Below are 24014 nucleotides of genomic sequence, written 5' to 3'. Positions count from 1 at the left end.
GCTGTCTACCACAGGAATCTTCTGTTCAACACCTCTGGATCATGCATGAGTTGCAAACTGATGTGCTTTGGCTGATAGGGGAGACCTTTCTGCTCTTTTACATCTGTCTTTTCGGGTTTCAAGAGGAAGGAAGAAGCTTAGAAGTGAATTTTAGAAAATAATTTCATTTTGTGTATGCGAACGTCATCACTAGAGAACCTACTCACACCAGTCAAATCTCAGTATAAAGATCACTTATTCAACCCAACAGGTTGATTTCAAAAGCCCAGTATACAAGATACAAATGGAAAAAAATCTGTGTATTTGCTGCATGTTTTCACAGTCTTCAGCTTGCTTACAATTAAACTTTCCATTTTAAGGAATATTACAATAGGGTTTTAATTCAACAGCATCTCCAGCAAAAGATTTATACCTCATACTTCCATATTTATCATGCCAAAGGGTAGAAATAAATGAGCGTTGTCACATTCTGACACTGAATAAAATGTCATGAAAGTCAAATGACACACTTAGAATTTAAAATTTTTTATTCCAGGAGAGAGAGAAACTGTTAAATATATTTAAGAAAAGAAGTAAGGCAATCAAAACAATGAAATAGAGGATCTTTCTTGCTTTATTACCTCTAGTATGCCAACCTCCTCTTTATAACAGCCAGGCAGACAAAGACCTGTCATCCAGTATCTTCACAAATTACAGTCCAACCTGTAAATACAAACAGAGCACTTGATATGATCTTCAGGCATTTCTATTTTCTATTTAATACTGTTTCATGCATTCATGTGCTAATAAAGGTTAAACTAGGTGATCTTTCAAGCAGCCCTCTACACTTTATCTGCCAGAGCTATAAAAGCCAAAGAAAATTGGTGCATTTATATTGTGAAAAGAGAAAGACTCTGAGCATTGTAATGAAGTAGGGTATTTCTTCTTGTGTATCATTTCAGCAGCAGTTGTTTACAACAAAAACATTTAGTCAGAACTGGATTTTTATGAGAAATCCTCATGTGTTACTAATCTTCTGCTGACATCAGACTGATTCTCCTGGATCTTTCATTTGCTTCTGGTGAATCACCTTGCTCATAAAACAAATTGCCTTGTCCTGACTTGGATTTCCACGTTGATTTTCCGTGTGGCTTCAAGTATATGCAGCAGTTTACCCTTGAGAAAATTCAGCATAGTCATGCTAGCACAGTCTTCATCCTAAAATAACACACACCATTCTACAATGAACAAAATAAAATAAAAAAATTGGAGGAATTAATTCTAAAACACTTCCAGTATAGAACAGCCTTTTTACCTCAGACTCCAAAAGCAGATCCAGATGCAATATTAAGTACAAGGTGGACCACATATCCACAGATGAGAAGTAGGCAAGTGTTTATCAAAATATCTCCTTATTCCTTTTGACTTCCCAGCCTTGTCTTCAGCCTTCCTAAGGTAGCAATTTCTCCTCTATACAGCAAATACACAAGTCCCTTTTTAACCCTCTCAGTAGTCTGAAATACATACCAAAAAAACCCTTTGTGGGGCCCCACAAAGACCCTTTAGGCAAAAGAAGCAGCTGACTAAAATCACCTTTTCAGATCTCCACATCCTTCAAAAGATAAGAGCACGGTCCTGAACATGAATGGTTGGTTTGGCTGAGGACTGGCAGATTTGGATTACAAGATGAGGAAAAGGTGTAATGAAAACCTTTGTAATACATAAAAGAAATCTCAGATTGCCCTTTGAATAAAACCAAAGAAGAACATGGATAGAGAGGCTGGGTTTAGCAAAAGTGCTTCCACGGTTTCACTGAATAGCTGAGATAAACATGAACGGGAAAATCTTGATGCATCCACTCATCAGGGTAGAGAACGAATTATCATTACAGAATAAATGGCATTCTCCTTCAGGCAGAGTTGATAAACAGCCATCTAGAGAGAAGGAAAAAAAACAAGAATGTCCCCTGCAAAGGAATTACATTAAAAACTCTATGTGTTACTATAATGTTTCATGATCACACAGGACGAGCCAACACCAATTAAAGGCCAAACTCCGCTCTGAAAGTACAAGCTCATCTCCCATTTACAGCAGCAATGGTAGAAGAGGCAAATTTTGGCCATGACCTTGTCTTTTATTAACATCCTAGATGCCAGAAGGCAGATTTACAAAGGCATTTTTCAAGCTAAAATTGCATATGGGCCCATTGACACAAATACAGGGATTTGCAGAAAATCCTCACAGGATGCCTGAAGTGGCTTTTTAAATTTTTAATCACAAACAAATGAGTCATGTTAGAAAGAGTACACAGAAAGAGAACTACCATCACAACCAGCACTGATTGTTTTAAAAAACCTAAATTAAGCTTGCCAAATCTAGCACTTGAAGTTTCTTTTCTCTGTTATTTGTATGCATACACAGAGTCTGACAAAGCATCCCCAAAATAATAACATAGACTTAAAAAAAAAAAAATGCAAATTTTTAGGAATACCCACTATGGTGCAGTAAAATTCTTTCATTATTTTCCCATCATTTTGTTTTAATCTGATAAATGCACACATTAAGCCCTTCTCTCAGTAATTTTTTTATACTCAAGTGGAATCTGATTTTTTCCAACATAGTTGCTCTGAACTACTTCCTTCCTTTTCCAAAGGCATTTATTGACTTAAGTTGATCTTTTGCATTTGAAATGGAGCAACTGAAATTGGAATTGAGCAAAACATTTAATTTCCTTAGATCAAGAGATTCTTAGCACTTTCCAGATATGCTTTAATTATTTTGGGAAAACAACATAGCTTTCCTTGCTAACTCAGACCAGGTCTAGTAATTTCCCTGTATTGCAAGCTAGTCAGTGCTTCTTTAGCCTAAAAAAAAGCTGATCTTTTAAAATATTGAGTTATGCTCTTTGAACAATGTGTTTTGTCACATCATGCGGATTTTTGTGGGTTTTTTTTCTGAAATATCTTCCTTGAATTTTTTTAACATAAGTTGGTAAAATGTGGATTATCTAAGTGTCTACAGTTGTTTGCATCATCCTCCTCCACTTACTGTTATCTACAGACCTCAAGATTCTGGATATGACAGCAGTGCCACCATTGAAGGCACTTACAAAAGAAACAAGCACCATGGCTACAGCAAGAACTTGAATTCATGTGCTAGAGGGTTTCTGCATTTCACAGTTATTGTTCTTTGTTTTGAGGTGGTGCCTACGGTTCTGAACAGCAAAATGATCCCTCCTAGGTATCAGGGGATATGTAATGAAAACTGAAAGGGAAGATGAGAATAATGACTTGTTGACTAATCTTTTTTCCCCAGCTGTCATTTATGCCCTCACCCATGCCTTCATTTCTGTTCCCGAGTTAATGTTTTAATTTTGACCAAGCCCATGCTGAAATTGAACACAAAGCTGTTTAAAATACTTAGGGTCCAATCTAACTCCTATTCAAGTAGATGGAAAGAAAGATGGCTTTTATTTCTTTATTTCAGAATAGAAAATATTCCTGTATTTCTGCTAAGACAAAGGCCAGTGCAGGACATCAAACCACTACATTCCATCACATCAGAAGCATTTCCCACATGGGTCTTAACAACGTGAGATACAGATGAAAACAAAAGCCTTTTTCCCAAGCAACAGCACCACACCAGTCCCATCCCAAGCTCCTCCTCACTCCTTCCTGACCCGGGGCAATTGCTCAAAGTCTTGTCCACATTTTTTTCAATTTACTTTCCTTATATTTACTGCCCAATTTATACTGGCAATGAAGCCAGCCAAGTCATTCCTTTTTGTTTTGAGAAGAACAAGGTGGATAATTTTTTGTAAATCATTTTTACAAACACAATATTCATAGTCCTAGCGATGAACTAAAAAAGCTACTGCAAGGACTGAGCAGCAGTTCTTAAACAAACTTGCTTGGTTTTATTGCTGGTGCTTTATTTTTCCTTTCTTTCTCCTCTCTTGCTGTCTCTGTCACGAGTACCAACCATTTTCACTCTTAATATCACACTGTAATTAAAGAAATTTCTTGTTCTATGGTTTAAAAAATTATTTTAATGACCTCCACTAATTCAGATACATCTTCGAGTCTTTGTGCTATAGCTATTGAAGCAAGCAGGAGTCTCAAAATGTCTGTGAAAAGCACATACTGAAAATTTTACATCTAAAAAGACTAGCTAAGAAATCTTTTCACAGGCTTTGATTCCATGAAGCAGCCATGATCTTCCTCCTAAACCAGACAGACAAAAAAAAAGCCACTTAGAGGAAAATGGGAAAAAAAATGTAATACAGAAAACACTACCCTGAAGCAAAGTTCACATCTCCACAAAGAAGAAACTCAAGGACTGCATAACATGTTTGTTGTAGATATTATATTGATGTAAAATATCATCATTAAGGCTGGGAAAGACCTCTAAGATCATCGAGTCCAACCATTCCACTGTATGGCACAGGAGATGTATCCTTTGAGATACAACAGTTGTCTGTGTCCTCTTGCATGAAAAATATTACCCTGTCTCATGCCATGAGTTTGCAAACCACGTATCCCTACATGTGAAAAATAATGTGGAGCCAGACTCAAGTGAAGTAGGAGCAAGAAGCCCACAGGACAAGTATTCCTGCTCTGTGGCCTCCCTACATCACCAGAACAGCTTCTGCTGGCTCCCAACCCAAAGACAGGACCCAGGAAAGGGATAAAAGAGGTGGGAGGCAGGACCATGAGGAAGCTTGGCTCCCAGAGCAAACCAAGCATCAAGGGAGACCAGGGACAGGAGAGCAGGGAGGCCTGAGTCCTCACCTCCTTTGCTATCCCTGTGTGCACGCTGAAGGAAATCCAGTGTTCACATCTGCCTGCAGCACGGTATTCCCTGGGCTCCCACTACAACACAGCAGCTTTGCTCTGCCCCTTGCACAGCTCTGCAAAGCCTCATCTGAAACAGTTAAGTACAAGGAAGTGTAATTTTAAGTTCTATCTGTAACTCACACGGAGCTATTATAAAAGGAGGAACATTACCCATATTATAAATGTTACATGAGTAAACGAGGAATATGAATGAGTGAGAGCTATTCATCTCAATGAGCACTTCTCTCCTGGAGAGTGTTACAAAGCCACAGGATGTCCCCAAGTTTCAGAATTTGCATTCCCACCTTTGAGTTAGATGAAAAACTCGCAAAAGCATATGTATCTAGGTAGCTCCTTAATGACCCTGCCTCTCAGGGGAATTCTGTGCACTGCATATTCAGGAGAAAGACGGCAATAGATACAACCACGCACGCTTACCAATAATAATTGCTACTTAAACAGCCATTTTCTCCTGCAAACAAAGCTTTACTGGGCACCTACTATCAACCCTCTGAATGAGGGAAAGCCAAAGATCTTCCAAAGATGTAGATGAGGAGCAGTGGGATAGCAACTGAAACCATTTCCATTGCCTACAGCTGTGTCTGTGTTGCAATTAAAAGATATATGTGGAGATAAACGCTTAATGCTGAGGACCTAATGCCACATTATTTTAAAAACCAGGGAGGGTGGAGAGTGGGGATATACTTCAGGCACAGTCTAGTCTGATCTGATGTGCTGGATTAGCCGTGGGCACACTGGTCTCCATGCAGGAGGAGCTGAGTTCATGAGCTCTGAGACCACTCTGAGACCACAAACCACATGACCTTAGTGCAGGCAACTGGAAGAGCTGTTTCAAAATGCATTCCAGATCTGAATAAAACCACTAATGTAAATGCACACTTCTTCATCCTGTTCCTCAATACCTTTGAAAACACTGAAATAAGTCATGCACAAAGGCACAACTCAAGGAGAAGAAAGATTGCACAGTAACTTCTCTTTTGCCCAAGCTGCTATGCCTTTCATGTTGCTTTGATAATAAAGGGAACGAAAGTCTGAAGCAGAACTATTCAACTAAACTACACTCCATTGCCTGGTTCTGAATAAAGAAATTTCAAGCTTTTCTACCTTACCTATTATGCTATTCTAAGACAGAAAAATTTCTATAATTTTAAAGGTTTGTTGGGGTTTTTTTCCCCTGCATTAATGAGATTTTTTTTCCTCTGAGAATTTAGCACTTTTCTCACAATTACCATTCCACCTCCAGTTTCTTTAACACACCTGTTTCTGCACAGCAGACAAGAATGAGCTGTTTTTGTTAGGTAGTGTCTTCCCAGTAGATGCTGCCACTGCAGTGCTGAGCACCTCTCACAGCAACACCGAACTCTTCTTTATGAACCTTCAGTGCCAAAGTTGCACGCTGATTTTGCTGCACCAGAATTCCATTCAGCAGAATTCATTGCTGCACCAGAAGCATCTTTCCTGCAGCATTAACAGGGATACCCCTGTGCCAGTGCAGGAACCGTAACAAAAGCAGGCAGAATTGCAGCCTCTCTCTTTCTCCCAGGTTGTTTGAGAGGGCAGGTGCTTCATTTAGCATATTTCTTAAACTGGGAATTGTTTTAAAGAAAAGAAAAATATACACACACAAAAAAATCCTGACTACTCTTATTTCGGTTCTGATGCTCACAGAAACACCATTTTTTCCAGGTACAGGGAAGGTAAATGACAGCTTTAAACCAAAGTAATCTGTTTCAGCCAAATATATTTGCTTTTTTTTCCTGAAACTTCTCTCCTGCCCTTCCACATGCCCAGACTGGAGAACAGGCAGTGGGTACAGAAACTCCTCCCTGCCAGGAAGCCAAACCACAAGCAGACACCTCCAAGGGTGAGCACAGGGCAGGGAACAAGCTCAGTGAAAGCTGGTTATAAACCAAACCCACATCGTGGATGCCCTGCAACCGCCCCCATTCCCCCTGGGGCTGCCCACTTACATAGGCAGCCAGCAGCTCCTCCGTGGCTCTTCCCTTTCCAAAGATACTGTGGCCCCAACCTCAACCCCTGCTTTGGTGTGGGCAGCTTTTTCCCCCTGGGCTGGGGACACAGCTCACTTCTGGCTTTGAAATTAAACCATTTGCCTAACAGGTCTCCCAAGATCTGGGCACCATCACAAGATGCCCAAATCACCAAAATTTTCACACCTAGCTGGGTTAGAAAGTTAGGTGGAGAGAAGAGCAGCATTTTCATCTGGAAGCCCAAGGAAGGGACATGACTGGCCTCACTTTGAAAGCAGCAAAGGATTCACACTGCCCCGTAACCAGATCTTTCCATGATGCCAGCCTGAGCTTTGTGATGGAGTGGGGAACATCTCCACTGCCTTCACATGATCCCACCTCAGGATTTTAGATCTAACTTTACTATGCTTTAAAAAAAAATATCTGTTGTACAGGATTGGTCTGTTTCTACTCCTTGGTGATGTGCATGACAGCAACACAGCAGAAATATAGCACATGCCCTTAATTTAGTCCCTGTAAAGCTCTCCTGTAACTGCTTAATGCAATCAATTCCCAAGTAATCTGAACTGTGCCCACAAATGAGCATAAATTGGCATCGAAGCTAGGACAATGCAAGCAGTGGTGTTAATTCCCAACCATCTATTGTAATTCTGTATTCACTGGAGAGGTTCCTCTCCTGGTAAATTTTAGAAGTTCTTTACACAAATTACTGCTATCCTCTGATGTGGGGCAACAGGGAATGTCTTTTTAGCACTAAAATTACACAAAACATACTATGCATGTATGTACACAAGCAGAACTGAACAAAGAGTATTTATAGAAATCCTGGACTCATTTGCTTTGGTGGATAAATACTGTTTTTAGGTAAAGTCCATTTACAAAATTACATGACACATCCATATATATATTTATACACACACACACATCCCTTCAGTATGGAAAATTCCCTTAAAAAGTATTTAGAACTACACTGTGCATTAACTACAAAATAAGCCACATGCAGACTTGCAGATGACAAACAGCAAAGGGGGAATGATTTGCATTATTCCAGAGCGAGGTGAGGCAGGCAGCGCAGGAGCCCTGCCCTCCTGTTCGCTCCGTTGTCTCCGGGGAAGGGAGGGAGCCGATGATGTTGGGAAGGCTGCACGGCCGTGCTCCTGCGCTCCCTCTTCCTCTCGCCCTCTCCAGTCTTTTCCTTCTCACACTGCCGCAGAGCTTTCCAAATGAAGAAGCTGTTTCCATGACACCAAACCCTTAATTTGAAGCATACATATAAACAGCCTATGATTGTGATCACAATGCACCATTTCTTATTTATTTTATTCTTTCTTTTGGTTCTGCTTTGGACAGAGACAGGCAGTTCTAATGAAATACAACATAAAAATCACTGGTTGTAAACAGCAAGCAGCTTCACCTTTAGTGTTTTACAAATACCTTGATTTTGTTCTCTATTAAATTTCTTGTCATGTTTAATAAACCTAAGAAGCAGACTAGTTGCCTAATCAGAGTACTTTGTGTTTACGCTTTGTACTTTTAGCCAGACACATCTCCATGGTGCTTTGTTCTTTTGGTGAGGTCTTAGTTTAGTGCATCCTTTCCCCTCACTATTTACTTTTCCTCAAAAGCTATTTTTTGGTCACTCTCTTCCCCAGAACAGTGTTTTGTATTCCTCTATCATGGAAAACTTACAATAAGAAACTACAAATGTAAGTATTCTTTATTTTTAAATTTATCTACATTTTTATCTATTTATCTAAAAGATAAATAAAAGAACATTCTTCTGGCATAAAAAACTGTAATAAAATATGTGGCACATTAAGAAAGACATAAATTTATATTGAACAGGACTACCATCAGTGGAACACACCCCATAAGCAACCATTTTATTTTTTAATTACTTAATTGTGCATTCTTAATCACAAGATCAAGATTTATTTGTCCTTCTAAAGAGAGATTTTAGTCAAAATATTCTCCAGTTAAAACACTGTAAATTTGTTTGATTCCCAGTGAAATGGAATCAGAAAGTAAAGATGGCAGGAAGATGAAGGTTTTGTGCATCCACAGCATCCCCTCTCTCATCCAGCTCCTGCTACCAATGAAAGCAGTGGCAGAAGCAGAATGCAATAGCAGGTAAGTGTTATTCATATCCTCAGCTTTATTAACAAGTCTGAGACACCTACGGCGTGTACACCCACACACCTGCTAAGCCAAGGGCAGGGAAAGCAGGCATTTACTGAGTGCCTTATTTCCTATTGCTCCACACCTGCAAGGCAGCTGCCCATGGGTGCCCTCAGCTCCCTTCTCAAACACAGCAGCTCCTGCCCCACTGCTACAGGTAGGAATTACAGATAGGAATTACACTGTAGCTGCAACTCCCCTGCCATTCCCTGAGTGAGCAGGGGGACTCAGGGAACGTGACAAGGTGGCACATTTCCATCTGGCCATCACTGGTATGCTCACTGTGGAGAGCAACCTGTACCTTTGGGCCAGATGTTTGGCTCTCCTGAAAGACAGGAAGCAACAAACAGCCAAAACAACACTGGGAGCAGCTTCTCAATATGGAGGCCCAGAGACTGATCCCAAAATCAACACACAAAAGACAGAGCTAAATATGCGCAAGTGATTCAATATAACAGCAAAATCAGCACCGCCCCTTTTCCTACTCCCAGATTACCCAGAAATTCCTGCACACAAAGGAAAGGAGAAAATTCCATGGCTTTATGGCACAATTCAACCACTGACATACTTGCAAGCAGTGATATATTAGGGTAAAGGTTGCAGGGGGGCTTCAGAATTGGAGCAATTAATAATTTTACTGATATCTTTTCCCCATTCATGGAGGCTTTCTTATGACATAGACTTTTCCCCAAAAGCAGCCTGTTCCAAAGGCCAAGGAAGGCAGAAAGACTCCCTGCACTGAAGACACCAGGTGTCCCACGAGGTAAAATGTGCTACCCATAAATGTGAGGACATGGCTGTAGCATCCATGAAGGACACATCCACAGAAACTTGCAGGAAGCAACAAGATGAGTAAAGCCGGAAAGCCCATAAATAGCAGAAAACACTCAGGACATAGAAATGTAAAACACAGGAGCAACCAGCAAAGGCTAGAGCATGGCACCCAGAGTTGAAGGGGGTGAGACTGCTAGGTGACCACAGGAGTTCATGCATGGGACACTCCCTTCTTCTGTGTGGCTACTTCAGCCAGGCATGATCTGCCCTTCACATGAGACCACACAAGAGCTAGGCTCAAGCCTGTGCCATGCAAGTTTCCTCTGCAAACCTCAAGCAAGTTTTTCAGTCATCTGTCAGAGAGGAACAGCAGTAGAGCCACGCTTCACAGTGACAGAGTGAAGACAAATATGTGGGAGCACATACAAGACTGCAACAGCAGGTACTAAGAGACATGAAAAACCTTGAGAGAAGCAGCAGGTCTGGGGTTTGCAGCATTCCCATCCCTGCCTTACAAAAGGGCTTCCTTTCCTTCAGGAAATCCTCACAAGAGCATCCAGCCTGGAGGGTGAAGTGTGATCCAAGCTCTGTTGAGGGGTATGGACATCAAGGCCTGTGCTCACAGCTTTTTCATCACTTGTGGAGAACCTGGAAATCTCTGAAAATAATTTGAGATGTGACAAGGAAATGAGATAATGATGTACTTTAAAGTCAGCTACTGAAGAGAGATGGGGTGCCTGAGGAAGGACAGAGTTACTTGCTGGATCACACTGACAGGGCGACACCAGAGACAAGTGATTTGAACTGAAGGAAAGGCTTTTTCAGTTGTAGTGTAGGGTTTATACCATTAGGATGCTGCCATTCTGCATGTTATTCTGAGAGCTATTAATGCATCTCTATCTTTTATTCAATTATATTTTTTTCCTTTAATAAACTTGCTTATTCAGTCTCACTATCACACCAAAGGACTAATTTGGATTTAATTTATCTCTCTCTGTGTACTTGCCATAGCCACTGTTCCTTTTACTTTTTCTCCCCTATCTGCCAGTCTTTTTAATTCTCTGTCTTTTGTGTGAGCCTTGTAGGGCAAGGATCATACCTACTTCTATTTTTGGAAACCACCTACAGGGAATAAATTATGGTGATTATGTCCAGCAGAATTAGATTGTAGTGACTGCCAGACATGGAATAGCCACTGTCAGAGATCCTCAGAACAAGATCATCTGGCTTTGCCCTCAAGTAAGAAAGAAACAAGGAAGATGCACCACCAAAATCAGTATTATGAAAATGCCTCTATCTCTAATCTCTGAAAAAGTACATGGTGAATGCTACCTAGAGCACGGGAATCACAGAGAGAGTCAGGAATTTGAGCTTTACCACAGAAAGGATATAATAACATTAGTGACTGCTGAATTTAAAATTGAATTCTACTGAAGTTCCCATTTGAAGCTACGCTTATTCCCTTGCTCAAGGCTTTGAGTTTGGGTAAAAGGGTGGGAAAAAGCTTTGAATGCAATCTTCATTTTACACATTTCTGATATTTAAAATGTTTCAAAATTATTAATGTTCTACACTTTGCCTCAGTCCAAGTGGTGGCTTATCTAATATTACTTTATGAAAAATTTGGAAGTATGAAAATAGTATTATCCATAAATTCAACTAAAATCTGTTTATTTATGTAGTAGGGAAAAATGGCCAAATATTTTAACATCAAATTAAGTGTGTGGCATAGACCTCCTAGAGGAAAAGATATAGACTCCTGTGAAGGTGCTCAGTTCAGTAGCTGTAAGGTGAAGGATGCCAATGCTAACACAGCTGCACTTTTGACTCAGACACTTGAGGCTACATTGGTGTGATGCTCTAGAGGTAAGGTGGTTTAGGGAGACAAGGTGCAGGCTGAGTTTCCCTAGCTTGTTCTTAACTGCTTTAAGCACTTTTCCTCAACTGGTGCCTCTATATATGTTCAAAGATGGCCCATGAGTAGGGAAAGAAAGGGTTCTTGTGCCCTTATCTTGTTGCTTCTTGGTGTGTTAGAGACATCTGCCAGAGCTGGGAGTCTGGCTTGTTTAGGTTTTGCTGGCTTTTTCTATCAAGAATGTAGGTTCTGTGTCTTGTTTGAGAGGCAGTCATTGCTAATCAGAGCTGTGAGAGTTCTGCTGACTCTCTGGAGTGAGGATCTTCCACAGGTCCAAAGAAGACTGTCACCTGGCACCCAGAGCAGGTCTGGGTGTCTGCATGTATGAAAAACAGGTTGTTCTAAATATGTTTCACCTTTTTGTCTAACTGATGTAACCATGATAATGTGGATTAACATATCCATATTCATCTTCCTGTAAAAAGTATAAATTGCAGAGTTTCACAGACTTTTACCATTGTGGGTTTGTTTCTGTGGGCTCTCTTACCAGGTAGATATTTCTGATTTAAGGAACTAGTATCCATTAAAAGGCACTTTTTTTTCCAGTAACAAACAACCCTGCCAGTGTAAGAGGAAACCAGAACACTCCAAATATTTTTCTCCATGCTGACAATCATGACACACAGGTGATATGATTGATGAAGCATCAGGAGAGCAGAAGGGAATAGACATTTTGGGCACATGCCAGATCTTCCTTTAGGCTGCTGCATTGTGAGCCTGCCTTAGGGCAGTTTCATTTCTTCTCCAGCAGCACATCATCCCAGAGAAGCAGAGCTCCTCCTCTGTGCCATGCTCTGGAGGAACCCAGGGCAGAGCAGTAACCACCTGGAATCCTCCCTGATGAGAGAAGCTGCCAATATCTGCCCAAAACCTGAAAGTTTATAAATAGACATCAGAACAGATGGGGAGATGTATCCCTTCCTAAGTCAGGATTTACATTTTCTTGCATTCATATTGCAAATGTTTTGTTGAAACCAACCCTTTGGGGATTTCTGTGATGGCTGAAATAAAAAGAGAGGATTTCAGGCAACACCTGACTGTTGAATTCAGAGGCCTAAGCCCCATACTCTTCAAAAGGTCAACACCTTCCACTGTGAATCTGTGACTGATTGCAGGTATTAACATCTCCTCAACCACATAAATAGTCTTGAGTAAGGAAGGATTTCAGAACATTAGCCTCAGTAATTAGTCTCCTGTATCACCTCCTTTAAAGGACGTATGCTGAGAAGGAGGCAATAAAGACATTCAAAGAAATTAATCCTTTTTCCTATACTTTTTCTTGTTTCCTCAGGCTGGCCCTAAGGAGGAGAGAAATTTTACCCTGATAGCTGGAAAGGCTCCTATGGTTGAGCCTTTGGACATCTACTCTTTTCCCTGTCTTAAGAAGGAGCTGGTTTTGGTGCACTTGTGTAAAATGCAGATGTTTCTCTCAAGGTCACTTGGCTGAAATAGCCACTTGATGTTTTCTTTCCTTATTCCAATGTGCTTTCACAATAGCTCTGTGTTCATCTGGCAAAGCAACATGTACAGCCACGCAGTTTGGATAGCTCACCCAGCAGCCCACTGCTCACCACTGGCACAGGGAAGCCACTGTGATATCTACAAGATACCTATCACAAAGATTTTTACCTTGTTTGTTCCTGTCAGGATTGGTGAGCAGTTTGGAGGAAAGTAGCCAAGGCTGCAGAGTTCAATTAAAACTCCCCCATTTAATGACAACCCTTTACCAATCACAGATTTCTGAATCACTCCGTTCATTCTGTCTTAATTAATCTTCTGGCCTCACATCACCCTAGCTAAAAGATCCTGTATTGGATATGAACAACACATATAAGCAACCCACGCATCTTGCCTAATACCATGATGTGCACATGGGGATAAGGAGCTGAAAAAAACATGAGATGCAATTGATAAGATAGCAGCACCATCCCTCCACTGTGCACACAAACTTCACAAACACTCCCATTGGAAAAGGAATCCCTGAGGAGCCATTGTGTGGGGAGCCCACAGCTCAGGCTCTGTAAGAAAGCAGTGGGAAAACCTGCTGTCTTCTAGGAGCTGATAGAGTGTCACTGTCACAGAGCTACAAGTGAGTGAGCAGCACCCACTGCATTTTCACACTATGAAATCATATGTCTTTTTAATTTGAAAAAAGTTTGGCTGATTAAGGCTATTTATATCTGTATTTCCCATGGGAATTTTAATAGCAAACAGGAAACCACCAGATAGAAATATCTGTAATAGTAAAGCTGACAGACCTCTGACTATAGCATCCTAAACTCTGGCTTTATAGCAACCTGCTTAGAAGTTTCTACACCCACAGAATTTCAGTCCTAGCCTAGCTCTTGGGACTGCTATATTCCACTTTTAAAAGCAAACCCATCAATTATCTGGATAGTGAAGGAGTGAAGGATAAACTTGAACAAGTTACATGAACATTTTAATTAAAGCACATCTTGACAAAAGATCAAGAAGAGAATAGTAAGTTAACATCCATAAAAAATGTGTTGAGACAGCTCTGATATATTTTCCAGTTGTAGAAAAGGTAATTGGATGAAATGAAGGGGAAACAAATTCAGTGTGATAAATGTAATAGATATTTATTGCTACAAAGGATTAGCTAGAATTACCTTCAAGCACAGGCTTGATGCTAGATATGATAATTTGGTAAGAAGAAACTGCCTTTCCCTTTCATATTATATCAACTTCTTTTATTATGATGTTCCATAAAGGGGAGAAAAAAATCACATTATGGATTTGCTGGCCTGTGGGATAACCTTGAAATTGTGCCACTGAATTTCCACATCTTTTTTTAGACCTCCAGTATGGAACCAAAATAGTACTGAAAGTACAGGGAAGATTAGAATATGGGTAAATACAGAGTGGGACCTTTTCTTGCCACAGAGAAAATCCCTGCGACCTCCACTCATTGAGAGTCAAGGCACAAATGAAAGTGCCTAAAGGGAGAAGAAAAAAATCTTACCCAGAGAGATAACAGAACTTTCTCAGCCATGAGCATTCCTTGTCAAATGAGAAAGTGTTCCTTTAAACTATCACTCCACACATACTGTGTGTATGTAAATAGTGGTGATGTATTCGTGTCACATCTGTACTGGTTCTGTGCCACAGGGTGTAATGAAGCACATGGCTTTTACCTTCCCAATAATGACTCACATGCTACCTACAGTAAACTGAGAAGAGAGGGGTGGCACAGTAACTACAAATGCAGAAAAAATGTGTGTTTTTTTATAATTTCCGTCTTCTTGTAACTATCCTTTTCTGTTTTCCTTCAAGAAACCAAACCAAAGTAGCACTTTTGCCTGAACAAGGAGTGCTATAAATGTTACAAACAAGGAGTGTTATAAACAAGTGTTATAAAGAAGGAGTGCTATAAAGAGTTGAAAACCCCTATTTTATCTGCAAAACAGACATGCTGACATCTATGGCATGACAAAGCAAATGGATTATTTCTAGACTCCAGGTTGTGCAGAGGTGGGACCTGTGTCTGTAAGACTGTTCCTAGCACAGTAGTGTTGCTACTAAAATATTAATAACAAATTATATACATAGCCTGAAGGGTGGGATCTTTTGCTTAAACTCAAAAAACTCCACTGAACAAGCGTATGACACCATCAGACACACTGTCTCTAAATTGTTCTAACTCAGTATTGACATTTTCCTCCATTATCCATCACATCCATGAGATTTTAACATAATTATTTCAGAACATTGCTCAGCTCTTGTCTGCTCTTGGAAATATATCAAAATAGCTACAATTATTCCGAGATGGTTTATTTCAATATAAATCCCAAAGCGGACACTCTTATTCCAAAATAAGAGTTCTTATTTCCAATTTAATTTAATCTAGTTCTAAAATATCCTCCTGGGAGTTTATTCTGGAATAGTTATTTTGGTACATTTCCAAATGTAGGCAAGCCCAAAGTCAGGGATTGGAGACTGGAGTTTGCTGAAGAGAAAACTCTGTTTCCACTTGAAAAAAAATCCAAACCAAATAAGCACAAGAAATCCATCCCTTTCAGAAGCACAAGCCCTTACACAAAAAGGGTAGAGATCCTATTTCAAGAATAGCAGTTTGTTACGTTTGCATGTGCAGATACCAATTAATGTTTCATCAAAGGAGTCACTCACAGAGCTCCTCCACCCCTTTTTTTTTCATCTAAACATATACTGTCAAAGCAAAAGAGAAAAAAAAAAGAGTTGGAAACTAAGCAAAGAAAATAATATAGCTCAGGCAGCCTTCTGATCCTGAGGAAAGGGAAATGTAAGTCTCCATTAGCTCAGCCAAACATTTTCCATCAGTTGCTAATTTTACACAGAAGGTGTTAGTATGCCGAATGCTAGGCTGTATACAAAACCTGCAATAGGCAAGCCTTAAGAGAAGTACAATGAAGCTGTGAACCTATGGAGGGGGAAAAAAGGATATTTGTCGCTTTTTAAAATCAACTATACCTTTCACTACACCAAAGTCTAAACTTTCTAAAATTTCTGGAATATAAAAGGGAACTTGGAGAAGATCTCAGTTTTCTTTACCACAAATGAACTTAGAGAAGTAAAATCAGAGAATGGTTTGGATTGGAAGGGACCTTAACAATCATCTAGGACCTATGACTTAACAACTTCCTTGGTGGGGATATCAGCAATCAGTGATGGTGAAACAGGACACTGGGAGTGTTTAATGTCAGAGTGGTTAAAGTCATTAGAACACAAGCAAACATGGGGGACCTATGTATGACTCAGAAGCTTTCTCTCTATCATTTGGCTTCACTGACCACTCAGTAGTATTTCCAAGGGTGAAACAAATTCTGATATCAGCAGATATTGATAGATAGTTGTTACCCAGAGCCTCTGCCTCTCAGTGTATATGGGCACAAACAACAAAAAAATCAAAGACCTTCCTAATACACTAAATGTAGATAGTTGATCCAAGAAAGTTGTTTTTATTACATCTGTCCCACAAGTGTTAGTAAGAGATATGGTCTATCCTTTATGGATTTTGAAGACTGTCAATAATACTGCTTTTTTTCCTCATTTTCTACTCATCAGCCTAACGAGAGAATTCAAGGCTTTCTTATTTTCTTTAGAGTCTTTTTTTCAGCCTGACCATGCACAAAATATATACAGCAGCATTTACCAACACTGCCACCAGTATCCCACAGAGCCAGAACACGTCAGCTCTATCTTGCATCCCATGTACACCTTTCCAATCTGTCCCGAGTACCAGTGACATGTGAATCCCCTGTCCTTGTGGCTGTGCTCTTCTCTGGGACTGCCCAAAGCCCACCCTAGCCCAGTGGCTCTGCAAGGGCCTGCAAAGATAGCAGTCCTGTCCTTGTGAGACAGTTGTCTCAGCAGCCTATCTTCACCCTGGGTCACACATCACACAACCAAGACTTTCGAGTCAGGGACGGAGTCTCCTGCTTTAAACAACATCCACTTGGCAAGCCAAACATGTAAAGGAAAAAAGCTACAAAAAGTAGCTTCATGTCCCTTTTCTGCCCTCAAAAACACACCAATTACACCTACAGCAGCAGTGCTTCAGGCCCACAAAGGTTGCATTGCCATGGTTTTGGTTCTTCCTCTTCCATAGGGAAGATTTGTCCCTTCTTCCTCCCAGTGCAGAGGAAGAACCATGACTGTCCCATCCCACATGGTGCTGTGTTTCACAGCCAGAAGGGAGACCTCAGCATGTCTTGAGCTCTACAGACCCTCTGTGTTTGAGATGGAAAATGTAGAGTGAGAAATGGCAACAAAGGTGTAGATTGCCTCACAAGCCCCATGCAACCCACTCTGATCAATCCCTTCCTCTGGATATCACCAGCCCTCCTTGTACCTCGGTAACATCACCACCAAAGCTGTGAGGGGTACCAAGAGCCACAAAGTGAGCAAATATCCCCATCTAGTGTCCCTGAATGCTGCAGAATATATTCTGCTATTTTCCATCTCTTTTATCCCTTTCCAGTCGTCCTGATTCTTAGTGAGAAAGAAGCTCTCTCCAAAAGAGAGACTAAAAATTACCACTGCCCCCCAGAAGGGCATGATGCAGGCTTTAGGCAGGCAAACAGCTCAGCCAGCACGCTGCTAATTACATTTCTGCAAGTCTGGTCTGAGCTTTCTCTTGAGCAACAGCTGCTTATTATTTCATCTCACATGGCCAGTCTCTGTGAGGTTTCTTTCTTGGCTCCATTCTGCTAATCTGACCACAAGGAATCGACAAATTAGTTCTAGAGGATAAACCAAAGGGGTTTTCGTGTGGCCCTTACCCCCTGTTTTGCATACAGTGCTTCCAGCTCACAACTGTCTCCTCAGTTCTCCTAGAAAATCTCCCTGGCTACAGAGGCGTGTTATTTGAGGGTGAAATGCATTAGCCTCTGTTTGCTCCAAATTTAATTCATCTATTTAAATAATTTATTTCAGCATCCATCAGTATGAAAGCTGGGCAAATTGAATCCAAAGGATTTGAAGACACATAGATTAAATAAACTACCTTCCAATCCTGGCTCGCAAATTATTGCTGCCCCTGGATTAATTCTACCTTAATTAGACAAAATAATCTTCTCAAAATTATTAAATTTGTGAAATAAAGATGAAATAAACATAAAGCAAAAACAAATGGAATATAAACAGCCAGAAATCATAAGATATAATACAGAGCCTTAAATCATACTAAAAGTCATTCAGTTTAGGTTCTTATTAGAGCTCTATAAAATCATGAGTGGCATGAAAGAGATGAATAAAAAATTTTGTTTCTCAAAATACAAGAAATAGGGGTGCATCACATGAAACTTTCAGCCAGGGCTCTAAAACAAACAAAAGTGAGGACTTTCTGACAGAGTGAATCATTGAACTGCTAAACTCATTGCCAAAAGTGCTGCAGATGCTGAAAGCAAAAGTAGAATCTGACAAATCAACAAGATAAGGCCACAAAGACTTATTAAACACGGAGATCAGAAAATCTTTAAGCCATGAACTGCTGAGGGGTGGGAGAACATATTGGGCAAACATCACTCAATACTTTCCCTGCAGTTACACCCTTTCCTTAATTATCAGCTACTGTCAGAAGCAGGATCCTGAGCTTGATGGGCTTTTGGTTGAGCATAATGGGGCTATTCTTATAATGTGACAAGTCACAAACTGGATTTACTTTAAAATGTTGACACTGGCTTCAGAGTCTTGTACCAGAAGGTGACTAAAGAGCATCCAAGTTAAACTCAGCCCATGGAGTTTAGGATAACAATTAGTCTCTCAGACTTATCTAACTTGCAGTTGTTCAGGTTGCAGCTCCAGTTGATTGTCAAATCCATTAAGCATCACTACTGCAAATGCAAAAGCAGATACTTTTCTATGGCTATGGCTCATGATGAGAGCAAGCCAGCAGGTTACAGCACAAAAGCCAACACACTCTACAAAAGGTCCCTGACAACTAGCTTCGTTAACAGCAAGGATTTTAAGGAAAAAAAAAATTTTAAAGAGTAATATCTTCAAGAAAGGCCCCAAAATTTGAGGACAGGATTGAAATTATTTACAGCATCTGTTCCATGCAGGTAGCTAGAAACCATAGTCAACACTGCTTTGAAGTCTCTGGAGAGTCCTTTGGAAGGAAGCATAGAAGAGTGCATGGTCCCTGCCCCATCTGGACTGTAATGAAAAGCAACACTTGGAGAACAGGGTCTGAAAGATGCTTGTCCAAGCCAGCCCTCAGAAATGAGAAGCAGAGCAGGTCATCACTCCAGAAGATCTGGTGCTAAATTCAAGGAGAAGAAACAATCCAGTTTTATATCCTTGCAGTAAGTGGTGCAGACCCATACTTCATCACATAACAGGCAGCACCACCTGGCAGACTGATCCTCTCTTGTTCGACCACAACGCCAAAGTTTCTGAAAACATCAAGACAGCTCAGTTTTAAGCCAGTTTTAACACTAGCTGGAGAGTCACCAGGACTCTGAGAGCAGTGCAGCAGATGATAGACAATATTGCCATACCCCAAGTCTACTGCCAGAGCTGGATCCTCACACCAACAGCATTTTTCATAAAAGCCAACATTTAATTTTTGTCTGCTAGAAAAGATCACGTATAAAGGGGGGGGAAAAGCCCTAGATTGATGCAGCCTGCAGACCTGACTCAGCCTTTATTGTCTTCAACATAAAGACCCTTGATGCCCCTCCTGGGAGTGGAGTGCAACCTTCAAAGTTGCCTGGAAACGTAAAACATGATAAGACTGTTCAGGTATTGAAGCTGCTCTCAAAAGCCAGGTGAGGACAGCCTCGGGCCCCCACAAAGCTCATGGAGAAACAGCAATTACCAGGAGCAGCAGAGGGAGTTCATTGCCTTTGTCGCCCACATCAAGAGCGCTCAAAAGCCAGACAAGCGGGTGCTCCCAAAGGTGGCATTGGGACATGCAGGCAGGTGTGCCTCACCACTGTGACACATTTCACAGTCACATCAAAACAAGCTCTCTTTTTCCTATTCTTCCCTTGTTCTTCCTCCCTCAGTTCCCCATGCAATGTCTGTCTCCACCTTCTACCATCATCTTGCCACAGCAAGAACAGCCAAATACCTCAGCCCAGAGTCAGAAAATGTAATGCCCAACCTGCTGAGTGTCCTGAGCCAGCTCTCACTCTGCACCTTCCTTTGGGGAACAGTTCTCAGCCATACACATTTCCTCCACCAGACTTGTACTGGTACTGACCTCTACTCTTGAAACAGCCTTCAAAACCCTTATCAAGGCTTCCCTTCACCAGTCACCATCCTAACCCATATACAGTCTTAAAATTACAAGCCCTGGATGCCTGCCAGCTTAAATAATGCAGATCCAAATGACTTTAAATCTTTCTTTTTTTTTTTCCTCTCTGCATTTTCCATACACAGTGTTAAGACCCACAGCAGAAAACTCTGTTTCCCTGTGTTATTCTGTAATTTGCAATGCCACCCACCAAATGGTACAGTAGAAATAGTTAATCACATAGGCTTGGGATATGCATAAGCTGAGTTGTAAAGGTGCTAATAGATATATTTGAATTCAAAAGAGATCTGAGAGGTGGAAAATAATATCTTATTAGTATGCTATATGTGTGTGCAAAGCAGCAGCCCGTTCTCTAAAAGATGTGGGGAAAAAATAGTAGAATCAAAGCCCTCAGCTTCTCTTATAAGAACACATTAAAATCAGTAATCTTTCTACTTTTTCTCATTAGAATTATTAACACCATTGATTTCTATATCACGTAATTTTGAACCATTGAAAAAAATATTACACACAGTAAATCTGCATTTCTGTATATTCACAACCACTCGTGTCTGTCTCTGGGTCCAGCCTCAGGTACCAGCAGGCCAGTGTTTCCATACAACTTGCAGTTTGCCTGGCATTTGAAGAAATGTGTTGAACCTGAATCACGTAGGAAATGGATCCTCAAAATGAGCTGTTAAAATGTACTGAATATGGGCTGAAATAACACAGCATGGAAGCATCTTCAGCTTGGTTGCCTTTATTTCCCAGAACAGACATATTCCTCAAATACATGCAATTTATGGGAATTGCTGTTTCTGTCTTCAACACACTGCTGGTTTGCAGGTTGTTTTCTCCCATTCCCTCTGCTCACTCTGTGACCAACAGCCTTCACAGAGCAGGTCCAACTGAATGTATGACTGAGCACTTATAGCAAGAGGCCAGGGACAGAGGTTCTCCACAGAGGCAAGGGAGAATAAGATCAGTGAAGCACACAGATTATGCGTGGGCGGGATCATATGTTTAAAACTTAGACAAAACAAGTATACCCAAGCAATTAATCCGAGTTTCATTATGACTACTTAATGCGCTCCTGTTAGTCAACTCAGTAATTCCATCACATCCATCACATTTACATCTCAGCTACAGAATTTGGAAATTATTCTGCAAGATACAATTTGGGGGAAAAAAATTATAATTTCTTTTTAAACCTAGGAGCATGAGGGGGAGAATAAATAGTAGGCTATTTGAACATACTCAGAGTGTTTCCACTGGCATGGAGAGGCATAAGATTTCAACCTGATCTCTTTTTAAACTGAATTTCAACATTAAAAATGGATAAATGGGTTGTGCCACCCATAGCACACTCTGGGGACCAGGAGCAGGACTGAATTTTAAAAAGCATTAGGCAGTCCCTGCCTGTAGACATTCTCCCCCCTATCCAGTTCTCTAATGTACAAACTAGCACAGTGAAACCTGCCACTAGAGACTCTGTTTCCACAAGCAAGGGACTACTCTTGCAGAAACTCTTCTTGGTTCATCTGTCTCAAACAGCAAACCCAGATGAGATGAAATTTGCTCCCATGGGCTTCTACTTGGAAGTACTTTCCTTTGTACTGAGTAAGTAAAACAGAAAATGAAACAAAGCAAATCCCTTGGGCATATTCCACTCTCCTCAGCTGTTCAGCATCAACCTCCCAGGGTCTTTAACAGCATGAGTCAGGTTAAGCAATCTCTGCTGACCAAGGCAACTGGAAGATGCCATCCTGAGTGTGGCACACACACCACGAGGCCACCATGCAGCTCTGGCACCTGCAGGAGGGCACAGCCAGCCAAGTGCCACATCAGCCACTTGCAGCAGGGAGGGCAAACCCATTGCCAACTCTGTGGTCTGACACTGGCTTTGCAGCCCCCATCTTTCAACCTAATGTTGCCTTGAACAGCAAGAAGTTTGTATCCATATTGTATTCAACACACCAGCTGTCTTGGGGATACCAAAAAGATAAAAAACCAGAAAGGAAAATCATCTGTAACAAACACTTTCACCTCTGCAATCACAAAAGCTGTCAAGAATTCAGAGGTCTATAAAGTGAAGCTTCCTGTTCATTCTGAGCACTGGAACAGGTTGCCCAGAGAGGTTGTGGAATCTCCTTCTTTGGAGATACTAGAATTGTCTGGACACAATCCTGAGCAATGTGCTTTAGGAGAGTAGGGAGGTTGGACTAGATGACCTCCCATGATCCCTTTCAACCATTCTGTGTGATTTTGTGATTCATCATTTTCTGGGAACGAGGTGGTGCTCCAGCAAAGCACACAGCACACTATACATGAAAGTCAGGGTGACACAGTAGATGGATAATAAGAATCACATACATCTACTCTGTTCTGCAGGGATCAAAACATCCATTCCCTTATCCATATCCTTTTTGCAAGGATGAATCATGCCTATAGCAAGCATGTTTTCATTAATTAACACTGAATCTGTCTTTCCTGAATTTAAAAAAAAAAATCAAAACACAAATTCATTTTAAAAGTTATGATTAAATGAAACAATGCTCTTCTGTAGGACATTTAAACCTTGCTTAATCATGTGCAAACTTCTAAAATCAACATTTATATAATGGTTGGCCCATCACTTTTTAAATTATTCACAGAATAAAATATTTTATTCTTTTTAGACTGGGTCCTCTACATCACCTCTGGAAAGTATCCCACAAAGTACAAGTATACATGCATTCAAAACATAGTTGCAAAAAACCTGTAGTGCAAAACACAGAACACTCAAAACTAGTTCATGTGCATAGAGGTTTGTAAAGTTGAACTGCATAAAACCCAACAGAAGTGCAAAATACTGAAGACTTGATTACCATTTTTGCACCAGTACAGCCTCCAGGAAGATGCAATATTTTCTTAGTATTTTTCAATTGAATCTTTATCAATAATATTATTATTTTGTTTTCATTGAGTTTTGATTAAACATTTCAGTTTTGGTTTTGTGGTTTTTAATGTTCTGTTAGAAATTGTAGTGTTTCACCTGCCACAGACATCATGGAAAGTATTTGACGCTTCGGGGGTTTTCTTCTGTCCCTGGAGTTACAGCAAAGGCAGCTTCACCATAGAGTTTAGGATCTCCTTTAAAAAAAATCTCTCAAATGAGTGAAAACTATTGCTGCTGGGAGCTCCGTGGGTAGCAGACACACCAGGTGCTGCTGAACATTCAGTTCATGCATTGGGCATAACTGGAACTGGAAATAATTAGAGGAATACTTCAGTCCTGAACTGTGCCTGTTCCTCTAATCCTCTCTGTTGCAACTGTATTTGCTGCTTAGCAGTACCAGTTTTAATTCCCAGTTCCTAATTAGTGCTATCAAGCACCACTCTCTCGATTTCATTATACAGAACTGGATGAAACCTTAGGTCAAGTGTATCTCCCAGGTGAGCTTACATTACCATTTGCTTCCTAGTTTCTATATATGCTCTGCATGTTCCACCTCAAGCGATGGCAGATCCCCTGTAAGTGCTGAAATTGTTCAGCTGGGTCCTCAGGGCACCCCAAAACACAGCAGACACCACACAACAAC

At 40.7% G+C, this 24014-nt stretch overlaps 1 long non-coding RNA gene across 3 annotated transcripts; it reads right to left on the bottom strand.

Moving 5' to 3' along the window:
- Window positions 1–452: 452 nt before the first annotated feature.
- Window positions 453–24014, bottom strand: LOC138099572 (uncharacterized). 3 transcript variants are annotated; one of them, XR_011146744.1, is made up of 4 exons: window positions 23884–24014; window positions 1295–1913; window positions 1070–1197; window positions 453–702 (listed from the first exon to the last, which is right to left on the bottom strand). It is a non-coding gene; the product is annotated as an uncharacterized lncRNA (long non-coding RNA). The 3 variants fall into 3 exon arrangements; XR_011146746.1 differs by having other exon boundaries at window positions 453–1197; window positions 1295–1449; window positions 1573–1913; XR_011146740.1 differs by having other exon boundaries at window positions 453–1197.

This window comes from Aphelocoma coerulescens, chromosome 1 (genome assembly GCF_041296385.1).
Source record: "Aphelocoma coerulescens isolate FSJ_1873_10779 chromosome 1, UR_Acoe_1.0, whole genome shotgun sequence".
NCBI classification, from domain to species: domain Eukaryota; kingdom Metazoa; phylum Chordata; class Aves; order Passeriformes; family Corvidae; genus Aphelocoma; species Aphelocoma coerulescens.
The sequence above is the reverse complement of the archived record's forward strand: the minus strand, read 5'-3'. Positions and strand labels throughout refer to the sequence as shown.